The sequence below is a fragment of the Ailuropoda melanoleuca genome, chromosome 7 (genome assembly GCF_002007445.2).
Source record: "Ailuropoda melanoleuca isolate Jingjing chromosome 7, ASM200744v2, whole genome shotgun sequence".
In the NCBI taxonomy this organism is placed as follows: domain Eukaryota; kingdom Metazoa; phylum Chordata; class Mammalia; order Carnivora; family Ursidae; genus Ailuropoda; species Ailuropoda melanoleuca.
The window spans coordinates 23,280,785-23,295,482 of NC_048224.1; the positions used below are offsets into that span (position 1 = coordinate 23,280,785).

At 41.2% G+C, this 14,698-nt stretch overlaps 1 long non-coding RNA gene across 1 annotated transcript in view; it reads right to left on the reverse strand.

Moving 5' to 3' along the window:
- Window positions 1–11,477: 11,477 nt before the first annotated feature.
- LOC109490689 overlaps window positions 11,478–14,698 on the reverse strand; it is a 23,307-nt gene continuing 20,086 nt past the window's right edge. The window contains exon 4 of the long non-coding RNA XR_004626488.1: window positions 11,478–11,748. This is a non-coding gene — a long non-coding RNA (uncharacterized LOC109490689). The remainder of the gene's footprint in view (window positions 11,749–14,698) is intronic.

The following is a 14,698-nucleotide window of genomic DNA, read 5'->3' on the forward strand; positions in this document are numbered from 1 at the left end:
GATGCAGCCAGAGTATTTTTAGTCCTGCTCTCCTTTAACTCAGTATGCCTAGATTTGGATGGGGAAACTCACCCTAATATCTAGAAGACTTTACAGTATGGAATTTTTGTTCAGTCTTTTTTTCAAAAGCATCAGCTATTCAAACATAGATAGACAGACAGGGAGTATTTATCTTATTCTCTCTTATATATATGAACAAATCAGACAAAGCATCATTCTCTGCTAGGGTAGGGCACACTGTTCATTGCTGAGCAATGGAGACGCAGACTCCCTGATGGTTCAATTGAAAATATGGTCAATAGAATCTTACCAAGACTGAGTCACCTCGTATAGCAATCGAAATGAAGGCATACCTGCAAAAAGACACACGGGTCATTTTGATGTGAAATCCCTCATCCAGAGCAAATTAAAAATCCACAAAGATTACTCTTGATCTGTAAAATGCAGAGCCGCTGTGTGCAGGGACAGTAGAGATATTGTTTCAGGTAACCTCAGCTATACCCATATTTGTGAATGCTATGAGGTCATAATTACCCAGAAAAAAAGCGCATATTTCTTCCAAATAAATCTGACTCACTTGTACATATGTCACATTTAAAAATAAATTTAGGTGATCCTGGGTGGCCCAGTCAGTTGGGCATCCAACTCTGGTTTCGGCTCAGGTCATGATCTCAGGGTCGTGGGATCGAGCCCCACATTGGGCTCTGTGTTCAGCGCAGAGTCTGCTTGAGCTTCTCTCTTCTCCCTCTGCCCCACACTCTCTCTCAAATAAATCTTTAAAAAATAAAAATAAATAAATTTAAATTTTCATAGATTGGTCTATAATTAACAGATAAGAAGTTATGTGTTATGCTATTTACATTGCTAATATCCACTAGGCTATGGATATCAACTCAGTTACAGTTATACTCAATAAGAGATATGTTAGAAATACTTTTCCCAAATACTCATATGCCTGTTAATTTTTACTGTGGTGTCATATAATCATATATGTGTTTCCTTCTAGTACTTTTATTTATTTTTTTTAATATTTTATTTGTTTATTTGACAGAGAGAGAGACAGCCAGAGAGAGAGGGAACACAAGCAGGGGGAGTGGGAGAGGAAGAAGCAGGCTCCCAGTGGAGGAGCCTGATGTGGGGCTCAATCCCAGAATGCCGGGATCACGCCCTGAGCCAAAGGCAGACGCTTAACGGCTGAGCCACCCAGGTGCCCCTCCTTCTAGTACTTTTAAAGTTTCAGTTTTCATATTAAAAATTAAAGCTGTCCCCAAACTAATTTTGGTTAAAGGTGTGCACTAGGGGATCTAATATTATTTTTGCCAAATGATTAGACAGTTATACTGAATCCTTTATTCCAACAATCTCTCCTTTCCTCACTTCTTTAAAATTCCATTTTTGTCATATATTAAATTATCTTATTTACTTTGGCCCATTTCAGGACTATCTACTTATCTTTCTGGCCTCATTTTTCACTACTCCTACCACTTGCCTCCACCCTCATCTCTAAGCTCTGGCCATTCTAATCTACTAGCAATCCCAGATTGGACCATCCTGTCTTAGATTTTACACACCCTGCTCCCTCTCTTTGGAATTACTTCTCTTTTCCCCTTTTCCTGGCAAACTTCTACTCTTCCTCAGCTCACCTCCACTGGGATAACTTCCATAGCCTATTCCCTATGACCAGTCTGGACTAGATGCTACTCCCATGCACATGACACTCCCTTAGGACTTCTATCAACTATTCCATAACTCTGCTTATTTGTCTTTCCCACAAGCCCAAGATGTTCATGAAGGCAGGGAATATTTCTTATTTATTTCTGTAGCCTTTAGTGTCCAGCACAGTATTTGTTAGGTATATTAATTAGACCTAGCCTGTGTTACTACTTACAAGACCCTTTTCTGTTGCTTGTAGCTATACTCTTCTAGATGTTAAACAGGACTTTCTGCTAGCATCTCCAGCCAGGTCTTCCCAGGAGCCAGTGGGTGGGCCTAGTTCAAAATCCTCACTAGGCCTTCCTGTGTAGATATAATGACCCACCCATTCCCATCCATGCCCCAAGACATACACAAAGCCTCTTTCAAGGTAATGCATTCAGATGACAATAGATCCTTAGGAACAATGATGGAAATGGGGTTCAATTGTTGAATTTCACTAGTTTATGTTTCCTACCACTCAAATGCCTGGCTCTTACTGGAAACCCCAGTTGACAGGAATGTCAACATTGAGCAGAACATCCATCAAGCTTCCCTATGGACAGTATTCTGTCATAATAACCACATCTGGCACTTTAATGCAGACTTCAATGAATCTGCAAATGTTTGGATGATCTAACTCTCTGGGAAAATCAATAATACAAACCAGAAAGGATTTATCTGGAACATGATCTCCTAATTCCCACTTTAGAATTTGACCTAGCTTTTCTGAGCACATAAAAGAACAAATATCCTCTTGGATTTAGTGTTGTACACAAATAAAGCTTGCAGATCCACCCATTGTGATGCAAAATTAAGTATTTAGGAAAGAACATACCATCACCATCACAATTCATTCTGGGCCAGGCACTATACATCTAATACCTCTAATCAGCACAATAACCTGACTATTAGGTATGATTATCTCCACTCTAAATGAGGAAGCTGAGGATCAGAGAGGTGAAGTAACTTGGTCAAGGTCCCCCATAGGTAAGAGAGCCAGATCCTAAGCCCGATTCTGCAATTTTTGAAATTTATTCATGGCTTTTTAACACTGCCATAGTGCATTCCAATAAGAAATACAAAAACAAAGAGAAAGTTCTCACACTGAGAAAAGTTTTGTTTTCCTCAAAAATGTTGTTGCTTTGGAAAGATAATTTTCACAAGCCAAGTAGTCACAGACTTTTCAGTCTTTCCACACCTGTCTCTCATATATTTATTTCTCTTTAAGTGGAGTCCCCCACCCCCACTCCTGGAGAAGAAGGCTCTCCCCAAATCCTAGGTGCGTGGCTGGCATTTCAATGTGATTAATTACTACATTTGCACCATCAGCACAGAGGCACACGTGCTGCTTTGCATAAACAAACGACTGACTTGCAGATTATCCATGAAGAGTTTTCCAGTTACAGTATTTTTCTCCAATCAAAATTCCAACATCTTTTCAGCTTAAAGCTTGTTTCCCCAACCATCAATCCTTAGATTAGATCACAAATGAGACATCTTCCAAGATACAGCATACCAGCATTACTTTTCAAAACTGATGCTGTTGAGGGGAGGAATATTTATGCTTGTTGTCCCAACTGGTAGATGAAAGGACTTCTGCCCCCTCTCCCCTCTTTTAGGAAGATTAAATGGAATGCTCTGGTCTCTCCTACCGTTGACTGGAGTTCCACTTGAGTGAGCGTACGGTATGATGGCTCACACAGTTACTGTGTGCTACAATTACTAGTGGATATCATTACCAAACCATGACTGTACTGATCACTGTTCCATTTTGGCTCCACACGGCAAGCACCCTTGGACAGTCTTTCCTGGGTGGGCAGGCCTGCCATTCTTCTTGTTCAACCTGTGACGTGGTGGGTGTGGCAGGCCTGTAGTACTGGTATGCCGGTGGCTAGATTAATAACTTTTTATCTTTTCTGCAGGCCTTTACTCACTGACTCACTCTGTCACGTGGCTGAGCACGTGAATCTAATGTCTCACATTTGGGGTGGGTAATAGAAGCATACACTTCAACTTCACACTAGAGTCAGGCTCACAAATCCACCTTTTACCAAAGTTGACTTTGGGTATTGTCTACCTATGAAACAAGTGGCACTTGTCTGACTATTATTCCTTATGGGTGTTCCCCATTGGTCAGAATCAGAAACAGAAGGAGAGGTAAATAGCCACCTGAACACCTAACAATTGAGAGTTCTCAGAAACCAGGTTCTGAAAATATCCTCTATCGACATTAGAATGGCACCAAGTCAAGGGCACATAAGGAAACCCCTCCTGATTGCAAGATGAGATATTTTAAAAGAAATACAGCATATTAAAAGAATGATCATTTGTGCCCTGCTTTATAGTCTGCAATATGCTTTTTATATACACGTAAGAAGTCAGTGAGGGGCACCTGGGTGGCTCAGTCAGTTGAGCATCTGCCTTTAGCTCAAGTCAGGATCCCACGGCCTTGGAATCTGAGATAGGGGCCCTTGTCAGGCTCCCTGCTGTGCAGGGTCTGCTTTTCTCTCTCTCCCTCTGCCCCTCCCCCACACTTGTGCTCTTGTTCTCACTCACTTTCTCTCAAATAAATAAATAAAATCTTAAAAAAAAAAAAGTCAGTGATGCTTTGGTTTCCTGAGCCTGGAAAGCTACTGAGCCCCTTGCAAAGGTGAAGAACTGGGAGTCAATCTGTGGCTGCCAGATATGGGGGCTACTTTGTATCTCAAAGATGGGTTTCGGGGCGCCTGGGTGGCACAGCGGTTAAGCGTCTGCCTTCGGCTCAGGGCGCGATCCCGGCGTTATGGGATCGAGCCCCACATCAGGCTCCTCCGCTATGAGCCTGCTTCTTCCTCTCCCACTCTCCCTGCTGTGTTCCCTCTCTCGCTGGCTGTCTCTATCTCTGTCGAATAAATAAATAAAATCTTTAAAAAAAAAAAAAAAGATGGGTTTCAGTATCAGGAGTATTCTGCAAAATTGCAAATGTCGTCTCAACCCAGTGTCTCCTAACCAATGTAAACCGTTGCTGGCCCAGGGCCTCCTCATGTATTCCCTATCTTTCTTGATTTGAAGAGGGAAACAAGGATGAACATATTATATTGCCCCATTAGCCCTGGGAGTAAAAAAAGAGGGGAAAAAGCAATGTGCCTACTCCCCTAACTCCTGAATCTGAAGTCAGCTATACGGGGTAAGGCAGAATGGCAGGGATTAGAAAGAAGCTAAATTACTGAGGGAAAATGCAATCATGATTTTTGCAGACTGATTAAGTTTCTGGCACAACCTGTTCACAAAATAAGGCCTTAGATGTGTCAAAAATAATGAAGGCTTTTTAAATAATAAAAACTAATGTACTTTTGCTGCAATCAACATTCTAGTTTTTTAAACATTTGTGATATTAATTCTATCAAGCTCTGTTACATTGGTCACCATCCCAGTCTTCTAGTCCTAAATGTACCCTGATTTATCGTTTTCTGTGATGGGTTAAATATGAAATAAAATATAATACGAATCCATGCAAATCAAGTACTTGTGTACCAACTCTGAGAAATGATTGGTAATGGCTAAGTAAAGCATTGTGTTTATTTTTTTTTAAAGATTTTATTTATTTATTTGACAGAGATAGAGACAGCCAGCAAGAGAGGGAACACAANGTAAAGCATTGTGTTTATTTTTTTTAAAGATTTTATTTATTTATTTGACAGAGATAGAGACAGCCAGCAAGAGAGGGAACACAAGCAGGGGGAGTGGGAGAGGAAGAAGCAAGCTCATAGAGGAGGAGCCTGATGTGGGGCTCGGATCCCATAACGCCGGGATCACGCCCTGAGCCGAAGGCAGATGCTTAACCGCTGTGCCACCCAGGCGCCCCTAAAGCATTGTGTTTAGAAGGATTCTGAGGCCTATCAGGCTCAGGGGGAAAAGTGCTAATAAAAAGATCCTTGGATGTGAACAAGATCCATAGGCATGGGCATTGCATATATTTTCCACCCTTGATAGAAATAAAGTCTTGGGGCACCTGGGTGGCTCAGCCGTTAAGCATCTCCTTTGGCTAAGGTCATGATCCCAAAGTCCTGGGATCGAGCCCCACATCAGACTCCCTGCTTGGTGGGAAGCCTGCTTCTCCCTCTCATACTTCCCCTTGCTTGTGTTCTCTCTCTTGCTGTCTCTCTCTGTCAAATAAATTTAAAAAGAAAAGAAAAGAAAAAGAAAAGAAAAGAACTAAAGTCTTAGCCTTAAGTCCAAAAAGCCAATTCACAAGGACATAGGTTGGGAGGCCTACTGTCACAATAATATATATGAAGCAGATTTGGAGTTTGAACGGACTACAAGCTTAACATAAGCCTACAACATGAAGGCACCAGCAGAGAAGAGGACGCTATCTAGGGTGGCATGGATGGAGGTTTACCATCCAGAGTTAGGCAGGTGTGTTCTGCTCTGCACTGGCAAGACCATGACAGGAGTGATAGGTTCCATTCCAGAAGCCACACTTGGAAAGAAATGTTAGTCAATAGGCAGGAGAGTGGTACATTTAATAAAGGGCTTTGGATTCTGTGTTTTATGAAGAAAAACAAGGTTGTTCAACCTGGTAAAGAGAAAACTAAGAGGAATCCTGATACCCATCCTTCCCAGAAATCCAGCATGCTGCTGCCCCCAAAGTGGACCATCTGAGGTCTTTAACACCACTAATTTATCTAATTCGCTAACCCACACAAGCTCTCTGGTGTATTTACCTGTCTGTCACTACTGTGGTATGCCTGCTGCACCCAGATGTCAAACTAGCAGGCTGGGATCAGTTAGCAATTGTAATTAAAGCTGAATATAATTAATAACATAATAGCAAGATATTCTTGTTTAATTTCCTGAAGTTGGGAGAAGATGATGTTCCTGACAAAAGATAATAAATATAAATAAAGCTCCAAAATTCAGATGAGCATTAGAGTCATATCCAAATAACTATTCACCAAGCCATTGTCACCAAGTGGAAATTCACTGGCCCACACACATGTAGGATAATTATCTTAATTAATGATCTTCTGGCCCACTATCAATAGACTTAAATGCCCCTGCTGTCTTTAAACGCTTGAAAAATAGATAGCTGATGACTGCACAATAATTTGAATGTACTTAATACCACTGAGCTGTAAACTTACAAATCCTTAAACTGGTAAAATGGTAAATTTCATGTCATGTATATTTTACCACAATAAAGAAAAACTTTTTTTTTTTTAATAGCATGTTGTAGTGGTAAAAGTATAGGCTTTTGAGTCAGCTAGAAAGGAGCATAAGTTCTGACTGGGTCACTTACTGGCTCTGTGACCTCAAGCAAGTTGATAAACCTCGCTAAATCCCAGTTCTCTGCAAAATGGAGTAATAATACCTACCCATCATGTGAGGTAAATAGTTGGAGATAAGGAGTAGGAATGACACACAGAAAGCACCCAGTGGAGAGGCACCTGGGTGGCTCAGTGGGTTAAGGGTCCAACTCTTTATTTTGGCTCAGGTCATAATCTCAGGGTTCTGGGATTGAGCTCCACATCAGGCTCTGCACTCAGCAGGGAGTCTGCTTGAGGATTCTATTCTCTCTCTTTCTCTCTCTGTTCCTCCCCCTGTTTGCTCTCTGTCTCTCTCTCTCTATCTCAAAATAAATAAATTTAGAAAGAAAGAAAGAAAGAAAGAAAGAAAGAAAGAAAGAAAGAAAGAAAGAAAGAAAGAAGAAAGGAAGGAAGGAAGGACCCAGGCGGTGACATGGCAGCTGAGAATGGATTAGACTCAGCATAAGGACCAGTGGGTAGAAGTTTCAGGAAGACCCACTGGTATTCAGGATAAGGAAAATTTGCTAACTTAAGAGTGTCTGACAATGGAAGAGTCACCTCCACAGAAAGACCATAGCTCTGCAAAACCATAGCCCTGAAAACCACAGCTATGGAGAAATGATAACCCAAGAACTGGAGGTTCAAAGACAATGGCTCACTCCCCAAGACTGAGGTTTCTAATCCATTCCATAGGAAGAAAGGGCCACCTGTTAACAGCAGACACCATTGTATAAAACTCAATTATCAGTGAAGGAAGATAGAATTATTCAATAAATGTACTGGAAAAATAAATAAGTTGTATGAGAAAAATTAAATCACCTCACTCTATTTACTAAATTAATTCTAGATAGTTTAAATCCATTTAAAAACTGAAAATGACATAAATTTTTAGAAAGGAGTTTAGAAGTTTGGGATAAACTCACAAAACAATGGATAAACTCAAAAGGAAAATATTTATAGATTTGTCTAAATTAAAAGATGATAATATCTAATGCATTTGATCCTCCTGGGAAGATCCAATTAGATTAATATGTATTAAAATGTTTACACACCACACAGTGGAATAATTTAAAAATATTTAGGGTCAGGGCACATGGGTGGCTCAGTCAGTTAGGCATCTGCCTTCGGCTCAGGTCATAATCCCAGGGACCTGGGATCAAGCCCCATGTTGGGTTCTCTGCTCACCAGGAAACTTGCTTCTCCCTTTCCTCTGCAGTTGCTACCTCTGTGTTCCCTGTCTGCCTTTCCAGTTCTCTACAACCTGGTTAAGAATTGTTTATGTAATTTCTCTGTTAAAATAACTGGCATGATTTCTATCTCCTGACTGGACCCTGACTGACATAAAGAATCATCTACTCTAATAATGCCTTTTAAATAAGGAAATGAGGCCCAAGAATTCAGGTGACTTGCCTAAGTTTGCACAGCTAGTTAGTACTATAATGCATAATAATGTTGCCACCACGTATACACTTAGAACATACTACACCCCAATGAAGTACTTAGACCATCAGCGCTATAAAATAGATGTGAACACTGAAGTTCAAAAGTTTTGTGATTTCGCTCACGTCATTCACCTAATGAGCAACAGAGGCACAATTTGAACTGAATTAGCACCACTGCACAATCAGGGCTCTTCACCACTATTCTGTGCTTGGCATCTTATCTCCCTTCACTGAGAGTTGAAGAGATGTAAATGTCTCTGCATCTTCAAGGACTGGTGGAGCTTCTAGCTGTGACCACTCACTCTACTCCTAGAACTGCTCATTCGACGTCAGTAATCTTTTCTTAGCACTCCTGGCACAGAATAAAAATCTAAACATCATTCCATCTACTAACACTTTTTAACCAAGTGCCTAAACCAAAAGGGAAGAAAACAGCTTTTGTAGCACATCACTTGCCTCCCAAGCTATCCAGGAATCTTTAGGATGACTGAAGCCCCGCTCATAGGCAATCACAATGACTTCAAGTCCTGGGTGATTCACAGACAAAACCAGAGGAGGATTAGTTGGCAGTAAGGAAGGAGTAAGATCACAGTTGTGAAACCTATAAATACCTTTCATACCCTGCTGCAGGCTGGGCTGCAAAATGAGAGACCTCTGATATGCTATTTACCAGTTACGAAAAAAGTTGCTCTTCGAAAATATCAGTAAGTCTCTCTCTGTTACCTCCTGACAGGTGGAGCCCGATTAGGAACTTCCAAGGAGCTGGGTTTGGAGTCCAGCCACTCCCTGGATTGGGAGTTCTGCTGATCACAGCTAGACAACAGTTGGTTAATCACAAACGTATACGGCATAGCTCCGTGTCGGGGGTGCTGCCAGCTTGCTGTCTACTAATGACTCAACCTGGATGACCAGCAGCTCTTGTTAGGCTCAATACCCTTGTTTGCAGGAAGCAGCCTCAGAAAAATTCATCTTCATTCAAGCCCCGAACGGAGGTTAAAGCAGGAGGCCTCAGAGCATGCAGGAAGCCTTGCTACCCAGGGTTGAAACTACCCACAAATACAGGAGTAGAAAACATAATGTGGACAAGCCATGGGCCTTTCCATGTGGCCTGAGCTTTGGCAGTCAGTTCCATGAAGCCCTTGAAAGTCATGCTGCTTTCATTGAATACCCATTTATGGAGCACTGACTAGGTGCCAGGTACTGACAGGATTGTTTTGTTTAATTCGACAAACATCTGCTGAGCACCTACAACGTACAAGGGGCTTACCAAAGAGAAAGGACTCATGCCTAAAGGCAGCCTTCTGGGCTCTGTGTTACTTCTGTTCTGCTCAGTGCCCTGGTTTTCACAGCTTTCTCAATGCCCACAGCAGGAGCAGTCTGGTTTACTAGGAAAAGCAAGAGACCAGGAGCCAGAAGGTTTAAGTCTGGGCTCTGCTGAGCACCCCCTATAAAATTTAGGCAAGTCACTTAACTACTCCTCAGCTTTCTTATGTGCCAAAAGGAATCTGACTGGTTAAGACCCAGTGAAATGAATCTATTATTGAAATTTGGTGGCAGAATGGGGAAAAAATGTATTTTAGTCCTATTTAGTTTAACCATTATAGCAGACAAATTAAATTCCCTGATTTAAAAAAGACATGGGGTCTACACAGCAAAGGAAACCATCAACAAAATGAAGAGACTAACTACTGAATGGGAAAAAAATATTTACAAGTCATATATCTGATAAGAGATAAATATCCAAAATATATAAAGAACTCCTACAACTCAATGGCAAAAACGCAAACAATCCACTTAAAACTGAGCAGAAGATCTGAATAGATGTTTTTCAAAGACATACAGATGGCCAATAGGTACATGAAATGATGCTCAGCATCATTAATCATCAGGGAAATACAAATCAAACCACAATGTGATACGGCCTCATACCAGTCAGAACACCTAGTATCAAAATGCCAAGCAATAAGTGTTGGCAAGGATGTAGAGAAGAGGGAGCCCTTGAGAGCTGTTGGTAGAAATGTATATTGGTGCAAATGTAAACTGGTGTGGCCACTATAGAAAAAGTATGGATGTTCCTCAAAAAATCAAAAATAGAACTACCCTATATCCAGCAATTCCGCTTCTCAGTATTTATCCAAAGAAAATGAAAAACACCAACTCAAAAAGACATTGGCAGCTCCATGTTCACTGCAGTATTATTTACAATAGCCCAGATATGGAAACAACCTAAGTGTCCATTGGTGGATGAATGGATAAAGAAAATTTGGTAACACACACACACAGAAGAATGTTATTTGGCCATAAAAAAGAAGGAAATTTTGCCATTTGCGACAATGTGAATGGACCTCCAGGACATTATCCTGAGTGAAATAAATCAGACAGAGAAAGATACTGTATGATCTCACTTATACGTGGAATCTAAAAAAAAACCAAAAAAACAAAAAGCACAAGCTCATAGATATAGAGAACAGTTTCGTGGTTGCCAGAGACAGCAGGTAGGGGGTAGGAGAAAGTGAAGGGGGTCAAAAGACACAAACTTCCAATTATAAAATACATAAGTCACAGGGATGTAATATACAGCATGGTGACTATGGTTAATAGTACTGTATTGCATATGTGAAAGTTGCTAAGAGAGTAGATTTTAAAAGGTAAGAAAAACTTTTTGTAACTATGCAAGGTAATGGATGCTAAACTTGTGATCATTTTGTAATATATAGAAATATAAAATCATTGTGTTATACACCTGAAATTAATGTTATATGTCAATTATATGATGGATGGATAGATAGATAGATAGATAGATAGATAGATAGATAGATAAGTAAAAAACACACTGGAAATGAAAAAGAGGACATAACTCCAGAGAAAGTAGATATTAAAAATCATAAAAAATATACAACTTTATGCCAATATATTTTAAAATGACACTTCTATAAAAGTATTACTTACCAAAACTGACTTGAGGAAAAAAATTTTTTTAAACCTAAATAAACCAATAACCATTAACAAAAAAATAGGTGAAAATTGAAAGACAAAATCACCCCCAGGAAAATGTGGCCACATACCGGTTTATTTTCAAGGCTGCTGTAACATATATATATATATATCTATTTTGTTGTTGTTGTTGTTGTTGTTGTTGTTGTTGTCGTCCACTTCATTCAGTAGCCAGCCCCAAGATGCAGAATAGCCCCCACCCTCACCCCTCTGGAATCACTGAATCTCAGCACTGTAAGGGCCCTCAGTCCATCTCATCCAGTCTCCTGCTTCCACAGGACTCTGGTCACCAACATCCTGGTTGAGGCCTTCCAGTCTTGAATGAATATCTGCAAGGGTGACCACTCATTGTTTGTCAATGTACCACTCCATTCCTGCTCAGCTCTGTAAATAGAAAACATGGTACCCAAAACCTCTCCCTATATTTACCTCTCAGTGGTCCTAGTTCAGCCCCTCTGAGGCTACCTGACACCTAACTCCTCTTCTCCAGTGTGCTTTTTTTTTTAAGATTTATTTATTTATCTATTTAGAGAGAGAGTGCATGAGCATGAGTGGGAGAATGGGCAGAGGGAGAGAATCGTCAAGCAGACTCCCCACTGCACAGGGAGCCTGTCTCAAGGCTCAATCTCATGACACATGAGATCATGACCTGAGCTGAAACCAAGAGTCGGAGGGTTAACCAACTGAGCCACCCAGTCGCCCCTCTAGGGCACTCTTTGACACCTTTATTCTCCTCCTTCACAAGAACTCCTATAAACTGCTTTGGGGTTTAACAAAGCACTTTCCTTACATGTCATTAGCAAAATAACATTTCAAAGTTGGGGGGGGGAACCAAGACCTTGACATTGCTTGGCCTCTATTAACAGAAATGAGTTCTTTACCCTATTTATTCAGAAGTTGGCATTAGGCATAAAAAATAGGCATGACGTTTTCAGCCAGACTCAAGGGAGAAGACACTAAAAATACATCTGTGTCCTCAGGCACATGATCAGAACCACTATGAACAACCCTCCATGCTCCCTGGAAATTCAGGCAGGCACCAAGAAGGGGCCTGCAGGGCAATGTGTATGTGGGGACACAGAGGGAGGCCTTTGTCCTCCAAGAGATGAGGCACAGCCCAGAGCATTGGAGACTTTATCCTTTCCTGTACTGTGAGATGGTCCAGAGGAGGAGGAGTGGATTAGGAGAATGGGGGGATTTGGCCAAATTATAATCATAATTTCCCTCAATCTTTGAGAATTGTGAGCAAGAACTTGGACTCAGGGGCGCCTGGGTGGCGCAGCGGTTAACCGTCTGCCTTCGGCTCAGGGCGTGATCCCGGAGTTGTGGGATTGAGCCCCACATCGGGCTCCTCTGCTATGAGCCTGCTTCTTCCTCTCCCACTCCCCCTGCTTGTGTTCCCTCTCACTGGCTGTCTCTATCTCTGTCAAATAAATAAATAAAATCTTTAAAAAAAAAAAGAACTTGGACTCAAATTAGCTTATGATTAAATTCAAATAGCGTTATGGTACTGTTGATTAAAATGAAATATCTGGCTATACTAAGTCCAAGTCACTGAGTGGTAGAAGGAGTTAATCCCATATAAGTATTATCACTTATTAATAACAATAATAATTACATTTATTGAGCCAGTCACTGCTCTTTAACTATATTATCTCATTTAATCTACATGACAACACTATAAAGATATACCATTATTATCTTCATTTTACAGTTGAGTAGACCAAAGCTGATAGCAAGTAAGTAATTTGCCTAAGGTCACACAACTAGTAAATAATTTANCGACAATACTATAAAGATATACCATTATTATCTTCATTTTACAGTTGAGTAGACCAAAGCTGATAGCAAGTGAGTAATTTGCCTAAGGTCACACAACTAGTAAATAATTTACTCTGGGTCCATGTGACTTGGATTCCAAGCTCTTAACCAAGAGACAAAAACAGGGGCACCCGGGTGGCTCAGTCAATTAAATGACCAACTCCTGATCTCAGCTTAGGTCTCTATCTCAGGGTTGTGAGTTCAAGCTTTGCACTGGGCTCCACACTGGGTGTGGAGCCTACTTTAAAAGAACAAAAACAAAAAAAAGAGAGACAAAAACAGAATAAGGCCACCTTCCATAGCCAACCAGTTGAGAGCCATTCAGACTAGACCAGGGTCTCTAGATACCAATCACTCCTACATGTAGACTTCTGAGAAGCAAGCAGGGCATGCCTCTGGGTTGGGAACTCTGCCATCTGCAGTCTAGGCTTTACCTCAGCTGTCTGGTCACATCACCCCTGGATCCCCAGGCTCCCCTGCCCCTGTTGCCACCTGTGCCTGCTTGACTGAGCACAGGCACTTGTTCCCCAAGCCTGTGCTGAGCCACTGGACCCTGAAATCCAGGGGAAACATGACCCATCTATTCTTGTCAGTCACCTCCTTCAGCCTGCTTGGAAGGTCTTTCACAGTTTACTGCCTCTCTTCACCTGCACTAAACTTACAGGGCTCTGAACCCCGCTCTACAGGTTGCACTTCCACACCTATTTAAAATCTTCAGGGGCAATAAAGAACAGCAGTTACAGCCCACCACACTTGAAATCAGTCTCAGGTCTAACACGTAGGAGATGGGTGACCTTACGCAAGTTTTTTTTTTCCCCTGAAAGATTTTATTTATTGATTTGACAGAGAGAGAGTGCACACAAACAGGGGGAAGCAGTAGAGGGAGAGGGAGAAGCAGACTCCCCGCTGTGGGGGGCTCGATTCCATGACCCTGAGATGATGACCTTAGCCAAAGGCAGATGCTTAACCAAATGAGCCACCCAGGCACCCTGTTATGCAAGTTTCTTAAACTTAGCCTCAATTTTCTTTCTTTCTTTTTTTCTTTTTTCTTTTATTAGTGTCAGGTATACAATGTAATCGTTCAATATTTGTATTAGATTCAATGTTCTTATCCATAAAAGTGGATTTTGAGGATACAAAGTGCCTTGAATGTACTTAGTGCTCAGTAAATTTAAGTTCCTATCTCCAAATTCATTTAAACTTCACTGCCAAACCCAGCCCTAACTCAAATATTCCTTGGGTGCCTCCTACCCAGATGCTCTGAGTCCCTGGTCTGTTTCCAAATCAGAGGGCTTCTCTGAAAACTGATAACTCATCAAACCACATTGAAGCATAAGTATGATTCGTTCACAAAGCACTAGAAAAGGAAAGTATCTTCAAGAACACCCCCCTATCCCCCCAGATCACACACCTGGTTAGTGATAGAGCCAGGACTAGAACCTGGGCTCAAATAATTTT